The 17,187-nt window shown below is 46.8% G+C and overlaps 1 protein-coding gene across 2 annotated transcripts in view; it reads left to right on the forward strand.

Annotated features, from left to right (window-relative positions):
- The window catches only part of DNAJC17 (DnaJ heat shock protein family (Hsp40) member C17), a 50,804-nt gene that overhangs the window by 20,402 nt on the left and 13,215 nt on the right, over positions 1-17,187 (forward strand). The window lies entirely within an intron of this gene.

Genomic DNA, 17,187 nt, shown 5'->3' on the forward strand with positions numbered 1-17,187 from the left:
TTTGGGGATTTCTCTGTAGTGCTGCCCCAATAGGGGCCACAGGCTGTAAGGAATGAAAGGATCAATCTTTCAGGCAGAGGGGACCTCTCTTTTATTTTTATTTTATTTTATTTTATTTTATTTTTTGAGGTGGAGTTTCGCTCTTGTTACCCAGGCTGGAGTGCAATGGCGCAATCTAGGCTCACCGCAACCTCCGCCTCCTGGGTTCAGGAAATTCTCCTGCCTCAGCCTCCTGAGTAGCTGGGATCACAGGCACGCACCACCATGCCCAGCTAATTTTTTGTATTTTTAGTAGAGACGGGGTTTCACCTTGTTGACCAGGATGGTCTCGATCTCTTGACTTGGTGATCCACCCGCCTCGGCCTCCCAAAGTGCTGGGATTACAGGCTTTAGCCACCGCGCCCGGCCTTATTTTTATTTTTAAAATATTTTTTTCTTACTCTCACACAGTGACAATGTAATATGGGGATTTTTATTTATTTAGAGAGATGGCTCTCACTCTGTTTCCCAGGCTGGCATGCAGTGGCATGATAACAGCTCACTGCAGCTTTGAACTCCTGGACTCAAATAATCCTTCCTAGCCCCCCAAGTAGCTGGGACTACAGGTGCATGCCCCTGCGCTTGGCTCATTTTTAAGTTTTTTGTAGAGCTGGGGTTCGCTTTGTTGCCTGGGCTGGTCTTGAACTCCTGGCTTCAAGCGATCCTCTTGCTTTGGCTTCTCAAAATGTAGCATCAGCCACCATGCCTAGCCAGGGGGGACTTTTAGACAGGTGCCCAGAGCTCTGTGATTTGCTTCCTGTGTGTGACATCAGGCAGTCTCATACCTCTGAGGTTCCTGCTAGCTAGGGGTTGAGGAGGGATCTGCCTCTCCAGGCTTGGGGGAGATATGGCTGCCCCAGGTGTTATCACTCACTGTCCCTGTCACTGGAACTGGGCCTGGCAGTCGATTTCCAGTTGATTCACCTGGGATGGTTTGTCCATTCAGTGCTTGTGGTCACATGGAGCGGCCTCCCTTTGTGTCCTCCTTATCTAAGTCTAACCGATCAGCCTGACCCTCATTACTTGTACCATTTACTTACCTGGCTCCAAGTTTTATTATAAGAAAGGGCAGCAGCCTTTTAAAAATTAATGATCCTTCTTTGTAGGGCACCTTTCTTTTAAGTTAATGATGGTTATTTTCTATTTATTGGATCTCTGAGCACTTTGCTTTTTTGGGTGAGTCAGGAGTTCTTTCCCTCCTTAAGAGGTGAAACTGGAGGTGTGTGGATGTCAGAGGCCCTGCTGTGTGCCTGCGGCAAAGTCCAGTGGATGTGGCCGGAGACCAACCCCCCCTCCCCTGCTATGGGTTCAGGTTGCTGAAAGTAATAGAACCGGTTATGGAGCTTCTGGGAAAGGGCTGGGTGGCTGCCAATTTATTATTCATTGTCTGATGTGGGCTGTTGGGGCATAATATTTAGTTCCCACTGTGGTTATCTGGCAGTCTGCTTTAGTAATTCCTTCCCTTTCCCAGACTTGGTTTTTTAAGAGGAGCTGTTAGCAGGAGGAGGAGAAATTGTGAAATAGTGGTCAAATCTCGTAGGATCTAGACGGCACCTACTTCTGCTGGTCAGTGGGCCTGAAGTAATTGACATAGTTGAGGTTTCTGATTGTGTTTTGGTTGAAAATGAATGAATGCCGATTCATGCAACAGATATTTATTGTGCGCCTGCTGAGTGCCAGGTGCTATTCATTGTGGGGTTATTCACTGTTCTGGACCCTGGGAAGAAGCAGAACTCCCTCCCCACTAAGTATATCCACTTTATTTGTAAGGAGAATCCCCATACCTTCCTATACCCTTAAGCTCTTTTAAAGTACAGTCATGACCAGCTTATCTGTTTCTCCAGCAGATGAGCAGCACTTCTGGGGAAATGCTGGCATCTGCCAGTCTAGTAGAGGCCAACTAAGGAAGTAATAGAAAAACCATTAAAAGAGTAGAATTTCAAATTCTCGCCGGGCTCGGTGGCTCAAGCCTGTAATCCCAGAACTTTGGGAGGCCGAGGCTGGTGGATCACGACGTCAAGAGATCGAGACTATCCTGGTCAACATGGTGAAACCCCGTCTCTACTAAAAATACAAAAAAAAATTAGCTGGGCATGGTGGCACATGCCTGTAATCCCAGCTACTCAGGAGGCTGAGGCAGGAGAATTGCCTGAACCCGGGAGGCAGAGGTTGCGGTGAGCCGAGATCGTGCCATTGCACTCCAGCCTGGGTAACAAGAGCGAAACTCCATCTCAAAAAAAAAAAAAAAAAAAAAGAATTTAAAATTCTCATCACCTAGGGAAGCAAATGAAAAGCCTGACAGTGCTCTCCGCAGAATATGCTGTACTGTTCAGTAGTTTATATTCTGGATGATGATCCTGAGACATGAAAGACCAGTCTCCTAGGATGGAAAAAGGGTGGTAGACAGTGAAGTTTTTTTTTTTTTTTTTTTTTTTTTTGAGACGGAGTTTCACTCTTGTTACCCAGTCTGGAGTGCAATGGCGCGATCTCGGCTCACCGCAACCTCCGCCTCCTGGGTTCAAGCAATTCTCCTGCCTCAGCCTCCTGAGTAGCTGGGATTACAGGCATGTGCCACCATGCCCAGCTAATTTTTTGTATTTTTAGTAGAGACGGGGTTTCACCGTGTTGACCAGGATGGTCTCGATCTCTCGACCTCGTGATCCACCCGCCTCGGCCTCCCAAAGTGCTGGGATTAACAGGCTTGAGCCACCGCGCCCAGCCTGACAGTGAAGTTTTTAGAAAGACATCAGGGGAGAGACTGAGTTTCTGCAAATTGGAGTTTGAGATACTCATGGAGCTTACATTTATCTGCGATCTTCATCATTCTGGGGCTAGGCCTGGGAAAGAGCTTGTCCTCTGAAAAGCCAGGATCTGGATAGGGAACTTTGGGTTGGAAAGCTTTGAACTGGCACCTGGATCCTTTGTGAAGTCTCAGAAATGCAACTGTTTCTAAGTTCTAGGGAGCCCAGGGGATTTAGGGGAAACCTACAGGTAAAGAAGGAAATCTGCCGGTGTTGCAGGCAATCCAGGAGCCTTCCGCACCTTGCTGTGGCTGCTTCAGCTCTGCCTAAGTGATCCCAGCACCTGCAGACAGTTTCTTTTTTTAGAGATGGGGTCTTACTATGTTGCCTAGGGTGGTCTCAAACTCCTGGGCTCAAGCGATCATCCCACCTCAGTCTCCCAAAATGGTGAGAAAACAGGTGTGAGCCACCAGGCCTGGCCCGGACTTAGTTTCTGGAGGAGCTTCCACCTGGGATTCCTGGGTTTCGGTAGTCGTGTTTATCCTACGTCCTGAGGAGTAAGATTTTAGAGGATGTCCCCTCTATTTCTTGTTCTGAAAGTTCCTCTCCTTCCCAACTTTATGATAGTTTAAAAAAATATTGTTGCACATTTTTACACTGAATTGAGTGTTTTGAGCTATTCATAAGGTAGGATTATTTAATAATAAATAATACTGAGACGGAAAGCTTTTTCAAAGGCGTGCTTTAGGAGAGTTGTGTTTACATGGTGAGAAATTCTTCATGCAGCAGTCAGCTCCAGGAGGGCTGGACAAAGCTGGGAATCTAGTTTGTAGCACAGAGCACCAAATTCTAGGCCAACCGGTTCAAACTCAAAACTGGTCTTCCGAGCTAAAACCAAGGGATGGGCCCTGCCCAGGGCAGGTTTAGCAGCTGAACATAGTAATAACTAGTTAATCAAGAAAGACATACTTGACCAACATTCTTAGGCCAGCTGGGTTTTGATTCAGGGCCACTCTGGAAGATCTCAGGCTACCTACCCATCCCTTCTACCCCTTGAATGAGTGTAGGACAGACCCTGGGAGTTAACCAAGGATTTAATTTTAGGTCTGCCCCCCAGCAGACTCAAAACCAGCCCTGTCCACCTAGAGAATTCAAATGGAGTTGACCTGCTCCACTGTGGAACAGGGTCCTTTCCTGAATTCCTGCCCATTGACATCCTGCTGGCCTGGTGTCACAGTTTATGCTCTTTGAGAAGTAGAGGAGAGAAAGGTTTGGGAATTTGTAGGAAGTACCTAGCTTTTGTCAGGTGCTTACATGGATCATTTTCTTTCATCCTTGCGGCAGCCCTGTGTGTAGGGGTTATTCTTCTCACTTTGATGTTGAAGCACCTAAGCTGCGTGAGCTTCAGTAATTTGCCTAAGGTTATGCTAATAGTATGTAGCATATTCCGGATTTGAAAATAAATCTGTCAGACCCTGGAACTTGCCCCCTTTTGGTGAACCATGCTGCCTCCTAGCTTAGAACTGTGGAAAGAAGCCAAACAATTTTGTGTTTGTTTCTTTTTTTTTTTTTTTTTTTTGTTTTTTGAGACGGAGTTTCGCTCCTGTTACCCAGGCTGGAGTGCAATGGTGCGATCTCGGCTCACCGCAACCTCCGCCTCCTGGGTTCAGGCAATTCTCCTGCCTCAGCATCCTGAGTAGCTGGGATTATAGGCACGCGCCACCATGCCCAGCTAATTTTTTTTGTATTTTTAGTAGAGACGGGGTTTCACCATGTTGACCAGGTTGGTCTCGATCTCTCGACCTCGTGATCCACCCGCCTCGGCCTCCCAAAGTGCTGGGATTACAGGCTTGAGCCACCGCGCCCGGCTTTTGTGTTTGTTTCTTACCAGTTTTTTTCTTGTGTCACTTGGAAAGTAATACAAGTTTATTACAGAAAGTAAATGTCAGCTATAACCCTTTCTTTCAGCTGTTTATAAGATAGGATTATTTAATAATAATCAATATTGAGACCAGAAATTTTTTCAGGGATATTCCTTTTTTTTTTTTTTTGAGACAGAGTTTTGCTCTTGTCTCCCAGGCTGGAGTCCAGTGGCAGGATCTTGACTTACTACGACCTCCGCCTCCTGGGTTCAAGAGATTCTCCTGACTCAGCCTCCCGAGTAGCTGGGATTACAGGCAACTGCCACCATGCCCAGCTAATTTTTGTAGTTTTTTTTTTTTTTTGTTTTGTTTTGTTTTTTGAGACGGAGTTTCGCTCTTGTTACCCAGGCTGGAGTGCAATGGCGCGATCTCGGCTCACTGCAACCTCCGCCTCCTGGGTTCAGGCAATTCTCCTGCCTCAGCCTCCTGAGTAGCTGGGATTACAGGCACGCACCACCATGCCCAGCTAATTTTTTGTATTTTTAATAGAGACGGGGTTTCACCATGTTGACCAGGATGGTCTCGATCTCTTGACCTCGTGATCCACCCGCCTCGGCCTCCCAAAGTGCTGGGATTACAGGCTTGAGCCACCGCGCCCGGCCTGTAGTTTTAATAGAGACGGGGTTTAACAATGTTTGCCAGGCTGGTCTCGAACCCTTGACCTCAGGTGATCTGCCCACCTTGACCTCCCAAAGTGCTGGGTTTACAGCCACCGCGCCCGGCCCAGAGGTATTTTTATACATTGTATTTCTGTCTGGTGGAATGAAAGTCCTAGCCTTCCTGTTTGGCCTTCTCTGTCATCACTCTGGCAGAGGTTTGGGGTGGCAGGAATAGAATGGAAGTCTGTGCTCTCCACCTGGCCTTTGATGGCATGGGTGGGGTGGCGGTCACTGTTTTTTCTGTGGTATTTGGCTGGAGTAGAATAGTTTTTGTCTAATGTATGTATGGCTTTTCATTGAATGGATTTTTGGTATCATAATTAACCCTTCAGTATCATGATTAACCCTTATGTCACAGTTTCCTCATTTGTAAAATGAGGAGGATAATAATTTCTACCTCGTAGGGGTTTTAAGAGTTAAATAAGTTAATACATACGTAAGTTAATAAAGCACGTCAAACAGAGCTTGCCATATGGTAAGCAGTGTATAAGTACTAGCTGCTGTTTTTGTTGTTGTTTTGGAATTTAAATGATTCCTGACTTTTCTCCATTATGACTAATGATATAAATGAACAGTAGTGTTTATAAATATTGTATGAATTTCTAAGTATTTCTTTAGAATAAACTCTTAAAGGGCCTTGCTGTCAAAGGGTCTGCTTTTCGAAGCTTCCTGATATACACCACCACACTGTGTTCCAGAATCCTCGTGTCAGTCTACACATTCACCAGCACCACTAACATGCCATTTTATTTTACTTTATTTATTTATTTATTTTTTTGAGATGGAGTTTCACTCTTGTTACCCAGGCTGGAGTGCAATGGCGTGATCTCAGCTCACCGCAACCTCCGCCTCCTGGGTTCGGGCAATTCTCCTGCCTCAGCTTCCTGAGTAGCTGGGATTACAGGCACTTGCCACCATGCCCAGCTAATTTTTTGTATTTTTAGTAGAAACGGGGTTTCACCATGTTGACTAGGATGGTCTCGATCTCTTGACCTTGTGATCCACCCGCCTCGGCCTCCCAAAGTGCTGGGATTATAGGCTTGAGCCACCGCACCCGGCTATTTTATTTTATTTTAGAGATAGAGTTTCACTTTTGTTGCCCAGGCTGGAGTGCAATTTTCCCTCGATCTTGGGTCACCACAATCTCCGCCTCCCAGGTTCAAGTGATTCTCCTGCTTCAGCCTCCCTAGTAGCTGGGAGTACAGGCGTGTGCCACCATGCCCTGCTAATTTTTTTTTTTTTTTTTTGAGTCGGAGTCTCGCTTTGTCACTGGAATGCAGTGGCGTGATCTCTGTTCACAGCAAGCTCCGCCTCCTGGGTTCAAGCAATTCTTCTGCCTCAGCCTCCTGAGTAGCTTGGACTAAAGGCACCCTCCACCACGCCTGGCTAGTTTTTGTATTTTAAGTAAAGACGGGCCTTCACCATGTTGGCCAGACTGGTCTCAAACTCCTGACTTCGTGATCTGCTTACCCTGGCCTGCCAAAGTGCTGGGATTACAGGTGTGAGCCACCACAGCTAGCCCCCTAATTTTGCATTTTTAGTAGAGACGGGGTTTCTCCATGTTGGTTAGGTTCTCTGAGTTGCTCTGGAACTCCCGACCTCAGGTGATCCGCCTGCCTCAGCCTCCCAAAGAGCTGGGATTACAGGTGTGAGCCACCACACTCGCCCTTAACATCCCAGCTTTTTAGTTGTTAACTGGCAGGTGAAAAATGGCTTTTAATTTTTGTGTTTAAGGCTGAACATTTTTCATGTTATTAACCATTTATGTTCATTTGTGACTTCTCTTTCCATGTTCCTTCTCTGTTTTCTCGTTTTGTTTGTTTTTTTCTTAGGACCCTATATGAGTTCTTTATTAGTTAAGACTGTGTTGTCTGTCATATTTCATGCAGATACTTCCCTCAGTTTTCATATACCTTGTCTGCTAATTTTTTCTGTGATTTTATTTAATTATTATTATTTTTTGAGACAGAATCTTGCTCTGTCGCCCAGGCTGGAGTGCAATAGCTCAATCTCGGCTCAATGCAACCTCTGCCTCCTGGGTTCAAGCCATTCTCCTGCCTGATCCTTCCAAGTAGCTGGAACTACAGGCATGCGCCACCACGCCCAGCTGATTTTTGTGTTTTTAGTAGAGACAGGATTTTACCGTATTGGGCAGGCTGCTCTCAAACTCCTGACCTCAGGGGATCTGCCCGCCTTGGCCTTCCAGAGTGCTGGGATTGCAGGTGTGAGCCATCACGCCAGGCCTGTCTGTGATTTTTGGCTTTGAGAAATTTAAAAAGTTTTCATTGTTAAATCCACTCATATTGTGTGGGTGTGTGCTCACACACGTGCACATGTGTGTGATTTCTTCCCTTTTATGTTCAGGAATTTCTTCTGGGAAAGGCTGAAAGCAGTTTAATAGTACTAGTACTTTCTTTTCTTTTCATTTTCTAAGTTTTTTTTTTTTTTTTTTTTTTTTTTAATTAGGATTTTGGCTGGGTGAAGTGGCTCATGCCTGTAATCCCAGCACTTTGGGAGGCTGAGGTGGGCGGATCACTAGGTCAGGAGTTCGAGACTGCCTGACCAACATGGTGAAACCCTGTCTCTATTAAATATGAAAAAAAAAAAAAAAATTACTGGGCATGGTGGCATGTGCCTGTAATCCCAGCTACTCTGGAGGCTGAGGTAGGGGAATTGCTTGAACTAGGGAGGCGGAGGTTACAGTGAGCCGAGATCACGCCACTCCATTCCAGCCTGGCTGACAGAGTGAGACTCCATCTCAAAAAATAAAAAATAATAAAATTCATATTTTGCTCTATCTGGAATTATTATTATTATTATATTTTTTTTTTGAGACAAGGTATCACTCTGCTGCTCAGGCTGGACTATAGTGGTGTAACCATAGCTCAACTGCAGCCTTGAACTCCTGGGTTCAAGAGATCCTTTGCCTCAGCCTCCTGAGCAGCTGGGATGACAGGTGTACACCACCATGTCCAGCTCATTTAAAAAAATTTTTTGGGCCGGGCGTGGTGGCTCACACCTGTAATCCAAGCACTTTGGAGGCCAAGGCGGGCGGATCACCTGAGGTTGGGAGTTCAAGACCAGCCTGACCAATATGGTGAAACCCAGTCTTTTTAAAAAAAAAAAAAAAAAAAAATTTTGTAAAGAGACATCTCACGGTTTTGCCCAGGCTGATCTTAAACTCCTGGGCTCAAGTGATCCTCCCATCTCAGCTTTCCAAGGTGCTGGGATTATAGGTGTGAACCACTGTACCCAGCCTGGAAATTATTTTGGTATGTGATTTAAGATGAAGATATCATTTTTTTCATTTAGCGTAATATATTTTAATAGTATCTTTTGCCGCATACTTAAATACTTACTACACTTTGTTTTTTGGCCTCCACTATGTTCCATTTATCTTGCTTGCTGCTTTTGTGCTTTATGATACATTCTCTCTTTTATGGTGGGGAACAGAGTCTTGCTGTGTCTCCCAGGCTAGAGTGCAGTGGCTCAAACATGGCTCACTACAGCCTCAATTCGCACCCCCACTGGGCTCAAGCAATCCTCCGACTTCACCCTCTCAAGTAGTTGGGACTACAGGTGTGCACTACCATACCTGGTGAATATTTAAATTTTTTTTAGAAATGAGGTCTGCCTGTGTTGCCCAGGCTGGTCTCAAACTCCTAGACTCAAGTGATCCTCCCACCTTGGCTTCCCAAAATACCAGAATTAGAGGTGTAAGCCACCATATGTCACCTGTGATACGTTTTCATAGCAGTCTGAAAGCATTGAGGTACAAGTTCTTTGGGCTTGGAGACCCCCCATAAGCCTCCTTATTCATCCATCCTGGTTTATTATGATTGAACTCAGAAAGTTCTCCCCATCTGACCTGCTCAGAATGAGCACCCTGGAGCTTTCCCTTCCAGTTGTTCCATTCCATTTTTGAATCACATGTAAACTTCTGTATATTTTCAGTATCATACCCAAGTTTACTTTATCATTTAAAAATCTTTGTTTTCTCCTCTTTCTGGGCCCAGCTTACATTTCTTCGCCTGTATGTATATGACTCTCATTCCTGAGCATTTCTTCATCCCAGGTCTGTGCATCAAAATCTGTTTATACGAAATTATTCTTTCCCTACAGTTTTCTATTACTTTTTTAAATTTTAATTTTAATTTTAATTTTTTATTTTTTTGCATTTCAGTAACTTTATTGAAAGGTATATCCCTTAGTACTAAAATGTAATGGTAGTTGGTTAGTTTACTTCTGCCAACTCAAAATTAACAATGACATATTCAAAATATTGAAATTTATCAGCCTTTTGGGAAAACTAAAAAGTTACCCATAAGACATGGTTTATAAAAGTTAAGATGCTGGGCGCGGTGGCTCACGCCTGTAATCCCAGCACTTTGGGAGGCCGAGGCGGGTGGATCACGAGGTCAAGAGATCGAGACCATCCTGGCCAACATGGTGAAACCCCGTCTCTACTAAAAATACAAAAAATTAGCTGGGCATGGGGGCGCGCGCCTGTAGTCCCAGCTACTGGGGAGACTGAGGCAGGACAATTGCCTGAACCCAGGAGGCGGAGGTTGCGGTGAGCCGAGATCGCGCCATTGCACTCTAGCCTGGTTAACAAGAGCGAAACTACGTCTCAAAAAAAAAAAAAAAAAAAAAAGTTGAGATATACTGTGGTTCTTTGGTTTTTCATTGTGTATTGATCTATAACATGATGTCAAATTGGTTACAGCCATTCTGGATAATTTTTATTTTTAATATATTTATTTTTATTTATTTTTTATTTTTTTGAGACGGAGTTTCTCTCTTGTTACCCAGGCTGGAGTGCAATGGTACGATCTTGACTCACTGCAACCTCCGCCTCCTGGGTTCAAGCAATTCTCCTGCCTCAGCCTCCCAAGTACTGGGACTGCAGGCACGTGCCACCATGCCCAGCTAATTTTTGTATTTTCAGTAGAGACAGAGTTTCACCATGTTGACCATGATGGTCTCGATCTCTTGACCTCATGATCCACCTGCCTCAGCCTCCCAAAGTGCTGAGATTGTAGGCGTGAGCCACTGCGCCCGGCCTATTTTTATTTTTTAAGACAGGTTCTTGTTCTGTCTGCCAGGCTGGAGTGCACTGGTAAAATCATGGCTCACTGCAGCTTCAAACTCCTGGGCTCAAATGATCCTCCCACTTCAGCTTCTTGAGTTGCATGCTACTAAACAGAGCTAATTTTTGTTTTGTTTTGTTTTTTTTTGTTTGTTTTCTGTTTTTTTTTGTTTTTTTTTTCAAGACGGAGTTTCGCTCTTGTTACCCAGGCTGGAGTGCAATATCGGGATCTCGGCTCACCGCAACCTCCACCTCCCGGGTTCAGGCAATTCTCCTGCCTCAACCTCCTCAGTAGCTGGGATTACAGGCACGCGCCACCATGCCCAGCTAACTTTTTGTATTTTTAGTAGAGACGGGGTTTCACCATGTTGACCAGGATGGTCTCGATCTCTTGACCTTGTGATCCACCCGCCTCGGCCTCCCAAAGTGCTGGGATTACAGGCTTGAGCCACTGAGCCTGGCAACAGAGCTAATTTTTAAATTTTTTTGGAGATGGGGTCTCACTATGTTGCCCAGGTCGGCCTTCAACTTCTGGGCTCAAGCAGTCCTCCCACCTTGGCCTCCCAAACTGCTGTACTACAGGAGTGTGCCACTGCACCTATGACATTTTTTGGTTGAAGGGTTTTTTTCTTTGGATGGAGTCTTGCTGTGTCACCCAGGCTGGAGTGAAGTGGCATAATCTCGGCTTCTGCAACCTCCACCTCCCGGGTTCAAGCAGTTCTGCCTCAGCCTCCAGAGTAGCTGGGACTACAGGTGCCTGCCACCACACCAGCTATTTTTTTTGTATTTTTAGTAGAGACAGGGTTTCACCGTCTTGGCCAGGCTGGTCTTGAACTCCTGACCTTGTGGTCCACCCACCTTGACCTCCCAAAGTGCTGGGATTACAGGTGTGAGCCACCGTGCCCGGCCCAAGTTTTTTAATTAACCAGATGTTCTTTGACAGAAAAAGTTTATTGCAAACAGGTCTGTTTTCATGTTCCTTTTTGTTCTTAGTACCTTTTCCTGATTAAAGCAGAACTTTTCTATTTCTCCTCTAAGTTGATCTGGAGAAGAGTGGAGACTTCACCCTCTCAAGTAATTGAACCAAACAGCTTGGGTTGTCCTGGCAGGTGAAGGGTAGTACTGGCTATGGCCCAGCAGGTGGCAGCACTCCCCTGAGGTCCTGGGCCGGGTGGCTGTCTCATGCAGGTAGGAGCTGTCCCACAAGTGCTCACCTGGTGGATGCCGGCTGCTTACCTCTGAGTCTAGACTTCTCCAGATCAACTTAGAGGAGAAATAGCAAAGTTTTAAAGGTCCTTTTTGAAAAACCCCATTTTAAAGGCCATTTCAGGCTTTCTGCCTGGAGAACTATACACCTTAGACCCAGCTCAGATAGTGCCTCCTCCAGGAAGCCTTCAGAGCTAAATTAGTTGCTACCTTCTCTGTGTTCCCATTTTTATGGACCACTCTTAGGTATGTCACACATGTAATTGGAACCGACAGTTTTCCCTGGCATCCTCTTTGCTCAACAGTATTCTTCAGAGCCAGAGACTATGCCTGTTTGTCCCCTGTGTTCCCAGTCTCCCATCAGCACCTGCATATCCTAGATCCCTATCAGTGAACACTCCTGGCAGGTCAGTGCATGCTGCACTGAGGGGCTCTTGGAGAGCTCTGTATGGACCTTACTTCTCTCTCTGCTAATATCTAGCCAGTATATGAGACTGGCAGTTGTTTCCTAAACGACCTTGAAATACAGAATGTTCAGCTCCTCATACTTTTTTTTTTTTTTTTTTTTTTGAGGCAGAGTCTCAGTGTGTCACCCAGGCTGGAGTGCAGTGGTGCAATCTCAATTCACTACACCCTCTGCCTTCCAGGATCAGGCAGTTCTCCTGCCTCAGCCTCCCAATTAGCTGGCATTACAGGCACCTGCCACGACACCTGGCTAATTTTATATATATATATATATATATTTTTTTTTTGAGATGGAGTTTCGCTCTTGTTACCCAGGCTGGAGTGTAATGGCGCAATCTCGGCTCACTGCAACATCCGCCTCCTGGGTTCAGGCTATTCTCCTGCCTCAGCCTCCTGAGTAGCTGGGATTACAGGCACGTGCCACATGCCCAGCTAGTTTTTTGCATTTTTAGTAGAGACGGGGTTTCACCATGTTGACCAGGATGGTCTCGATCTCTCGACCTCGTGATCCACCCGCCTCGGCCTCCCAAAGTGCTGGGATTACAAGCTTGAGCCACCGTGCCCGGCCTAATTTTTTATATTTTTAGTAGAGACGGGGTTTCACTGTGTTAGCCAGGATGGTCTCTATCTTTTGATCTCGTGATCTGACTGCTGTAGCCTCCCAAAGTGCTGGGATTACAGCAGTGAGCCACCACGCCCAGCCATTTTTTTTTTTAAATTCTTTTTTTTTTTTTGAGACGGAGTTTCGCTCTTGTTACCCAGGCTGGAGTGCAATGGCGCGATCTCGGCTCACCGCAACCTCCGCCTCCTGGGTTCAGGCAATTCTCCTGCCTCAGCCTCCTGAGTAGCTGGGATTACAGGCACGTGCCACCATGCCCAGCTAATTTTCTGTATTTTTAGTAGAGACGGGGTTTCACCATGTTGACCGGGATGGTCTCGATCTCTTGACCTCGTGATCCACCTGCCTCGGCCTCCCAAAGTGCTGGGATTACAGGCTGAGGCACCGCGCCCGGCCGGTTTTTTTGTTGAGATGGAGCCTTGCTCTGTCACCCAGGGTGGAGTGCAGTGGCATGATCTCGGCTCACTGCAACCTCCACCTCCCTGGTGCAAGCAGTTCCCCTGCTCAGCCTCCCAAGTAGCTGGGATTATAGGCGGGTGCCACCATGCCAGCTAATTTTTTTGCATTTTTAGTAGAGATGGGGTTTTGCCATGTTGGTCAGGCTGGTCTCGAACTGCTGATCTCATGATCCGCCAGCCTCGGCCTCCCAAACTGCTGAGATTACAGGTGTCAGCCACCACCCTGGCCTCACCTCCTTACACTTTTAAAAGGTGGTTTGGAAACTGAGGCACATGCCAGGCCGTCAGGGAGTGGGGGTCTAGGATACATCAAGTTGGTTAGGGCAGTTCTGTTTTGTTGTAAATGTTGGGAGTGTGGGAGGCTGGAGGGGTGAGGGGTAGGATGGGGTTCACCCAGGTTGGGAGAGAACCTTGTTATGGTTGTAACTAGCTGCATCAAATCTGATGAAACTCTTTTATCTTTTTTTTTTTTTTTTTTTTGAGACGGAGTTTTTGCTCTTGTTACCCAGGCTGGAGTGCAATGGCGCGATCTCGGCTCACCGCAACCTCCGCCTCCTGGGTTCAGGCAATTCTCCTGTCTCAGCCTCCTGAGTAGCTGGGATTACAGGCACGCGCCACCATGCCCAGCTGATTTTTTGTATTTTTAGTAGAGACGGGGTTTCACCATGTTGACCGGGATGGTCTCGATCTCTTGACCTCGTGATCCACCCGCCTCGGCCTCCCAAAGTGCTGGGATTACAGGCTTGAGGCACTGCACCTGGCATGCAATCTCAACTCACTTCAGCCTCCATCTCCCAGGTTCAAGTGATTCTTCTGTCTCAGCCTCCCAAGTAGCTGGGATTACGAGTGGAACACCACGCCCAGCTAGTTTTTATATTTTTAGTAGATACAGGGTTTCACCATGTTGGCCAGGATGGTTTCAAACTCCTAACCTCAAGGGATCCACCCATCTCAGCTTCCCAAAGTGCTGGGATTACAGGTGTGAGCCACCGTGTCCAGCCTAAACCACTTTAAGAGAGCCCTATGATACAAAAGAAAACGTCTTCCTCAAAACCCCGCTGCATCCCTAGGGCAAGGCTACAAATCTTCATCCTGAGGAAGTTCATCTTGAAGGTAGTCTTGCAAAGTGATGCCATAGACCAAGCGTCCCCAAACTTTTTACACAGGGGGCCAGTTCACTGTCCCTCAGACCGTTGGAGGGCTGCCACATACTGTGCTCCTCTCACTGACTACCAATGAAAGAGGTGTCCCTTCCTGAAGTGCGTCGGGGGACCGGATAAATAGCCTCAGGGGGCCGCATGCGGCCCGCGGGGCCGTAGTTTGGGGATGCCTGCCATAGACACTGGGAGATGGACCGCCTCCTTGTCCGTTCCTCTCACCATCCCAGAGACAGGGTGGAGATGGGATCAGAGAGGAGGGACCCAGAGGCCAGGAACAAACACCCAGCAGCCTCCTGTCAGTGTGTTTGGGTGCTTATCTATGTGGGAATGAACCTTGATGTCAGAGGGCTGGGGAAATCAAGAAAGAACATCTTTATAGTGTTTTTAGTATTGTTTTACTTATTGGAAAAAAAAGCAAACAAAGGGCCTTAAAATATAAACAATGTTCAGTGAAAGAATGAGGCTGGGGATAGAATAAAGGAGGCAAAGAGAGCACAAGAGAAAAGACAAATGATAAGATGACATTGCAACGATGACACTGTCTATAAAGCTAGCACCTCCTTCCCCTTAGTACTGTTGCTCTTCATAGTGAAAGCAGAGCTAGGGAGGGAAGGTTAGAGTGGGAGGTGAGCAGGCAGGGCAGGTGTGTTTCAGTGGGTGACTGGGAAGGCAGGTGGCCCGTCTCCACCCTTGCTGCAGCCCTGGGGCTTGTCCTGGGTGGTTCCTGCTGCCTCCAGCTCATTCAGGAGAACCAAACAGCTTGGGTTGCCCTGGAAGGTGAGGGGTGGTGCTGGCTGTGGCCCAGCAGGTGGCAGCATGCCCCTGAGGTCCTGGGCCCGGTGGCTGCCTCTTGCAGGTAGGAGTTGCCCAGCAAGTGCTCACCTGGTGGAAGCCGGCTGCTTACCTCTGAAATTCCTTCTTTAGCACACTTGAGCATAGAAGCATTTCTTGCTTCCATCTTGGAAGCTTGGAAAGCCAACCTGCTCAGCTCTCCCTCCAGGAGGTTTGAGCAGCAGGTAACACACACCAAACAGCAGGGAGGAGGAAAAGGTCTTGGAAACAGAGGGTGGATTCTGGGGTTGTGTACTCTGTCTTCACTTACAACCGCTTTTGGGTAACACACGAAAGAGAATCTTGGTAGCTGTGTTTAGTTTTACTCATGTAAGAAATATTTTACTCATGTAAAAAATATTGCTTCTTCCTTTCTTTCTCTTTATTTAAGATACAGGGTCTTGCTCTGTCACCCAGGCTGGAGTGCAGTGGCATCATCATACCTCACTGCAGCCTCGAAATCCTTGGCTCAGCTGATCCTCCCACCTCAGCCTCTGTAGTAGCTGGTACTGCAGGCATGCGCCACTGTGCCCAGCTAATTTTTTTTTTTTTTAGACGGAGTTTCGCTCTTGTTACCCAGGCTGGAATGCAATGGCGCGATCTCGGCTCACTGCAACCTCCGCCTCCTGGGTTCAGGCAATTCTCCTGCCTCAGCCTCCTGAGTAGCTGGGATTACAGGCACACACGCCACCATGCCCAGCTAATTTTTTGTATTTTTAGTAGAGAGGGGGTTTCACCATGTTGACCACGTTGGTCTCGATCTCTTGACCTCGTGATCCACCCGCCTCAGCCCCCCAAAGTGCTGGGATTACAGGCTTGAGCCACCGCGCCCGGCCTATTTTTTAAATTTTTAAAAATAAGCATAGCAAATTCCAGCACAAGCTTTTTAAATTTATTTTCTTTTTTCTTTCTTTTTTTTTTTTTTTTAGTCAGAACTAGAACCTAAAGACCAAACTTTTTAAAAAATTTTATTTTTTATTCTGTTTTTGAGACAGGGTCTCCCTTTGTCACTTAGGCTGGAGTGCAGTGGGACGATCTCGGCTCACTGCAACCTCTGCCTCTAGGGCTCAAGTGATTCTCCTGCCTCAGCCTCCCGAATAGCTGGCACTATAGGTGCACACCACCATGCCCAGCGAATTTTTGTATTTTTAGTAGAGACAGGGTTTTGCCATGTTGTCCAAGTTGGTCTCGAACTCCTGGCCTCAAGTGATCTGCCTACCTTGGCCTCCCAAATTGCTGGGGTAATAGGCACCAGCTACCATGTCTGTCCAAAAAATATAGTCTTTTTGTTTTTAAGATGGAGTCTCACTCTGTCACCCAGGCTGGAGTGTAGTGGCACAATCTTGGCTCATTGCACCTCTGCCTCTGGGTTCAAGCAATTCTTCTGCCTCAGCCTCACAAGTAGCTGGGATTACAGGCAAATGCGCCACCACACCCAGCTAATTTTCGTATTTTTAGTAGAGACGGGGTTTCGCCCTATTGGCCAAGATGGTCTCAAACTCCTGACCTCAAGTGATCCGCCTGCCTCAGCCTCCCAAACTGCTGTGATTACAGGTGTGAGCCACCACACCCGGCCTCAATCATAATCTTTTATTTTATTTTGTTTGAGACACAGTTTCACTCTGCTGCCCAGACCTGAGTGCAGTAGCGTGATCTCAGCTCACTGCAACCTCTGCCTCCCACGCTCAAGTGATTCTCCTGCCTCAGCCTCCAAGTTTCTGGGATTACAGGCGCCTGCCACTATGCCTGGCTAAATTTTGTTGTTTTTTTTTTTTTGTTTTTGAGACGGAGTTTTGCTCTTGTTACCCAGGCTGGAGTGCAATGGCGCGATGTCGGCTCACCGCAACCTCCCCCTCCTGGGTTCAGGCAATCCTTCTGCCTCAGCCTCCTGAGTAGCTGGGATAACAGGCACGCGCCACCATGCCCAGCTAATTTTTTGTATTTTTAGTTTCGCCATGTTGACCAGGATGGTCTTGATCTCTTGACCTCATGATTCAC

The sequence above is a fragment of the Saimiri boliviensis genome, chromosome 2 (genome assembly GCF_048565385.1).
Source record: "Saimiri boliviensis isolate mSaiBol1 chromosome 2, mSaiBol1.pri, whole genome shotgun sequence".
Classification (NCBI taxonomy): Eukaryota; Metazoa; Chordata; class Mammalia; order Primates; family Cebidae; genus Saimiri; species Saimiri boliviensis.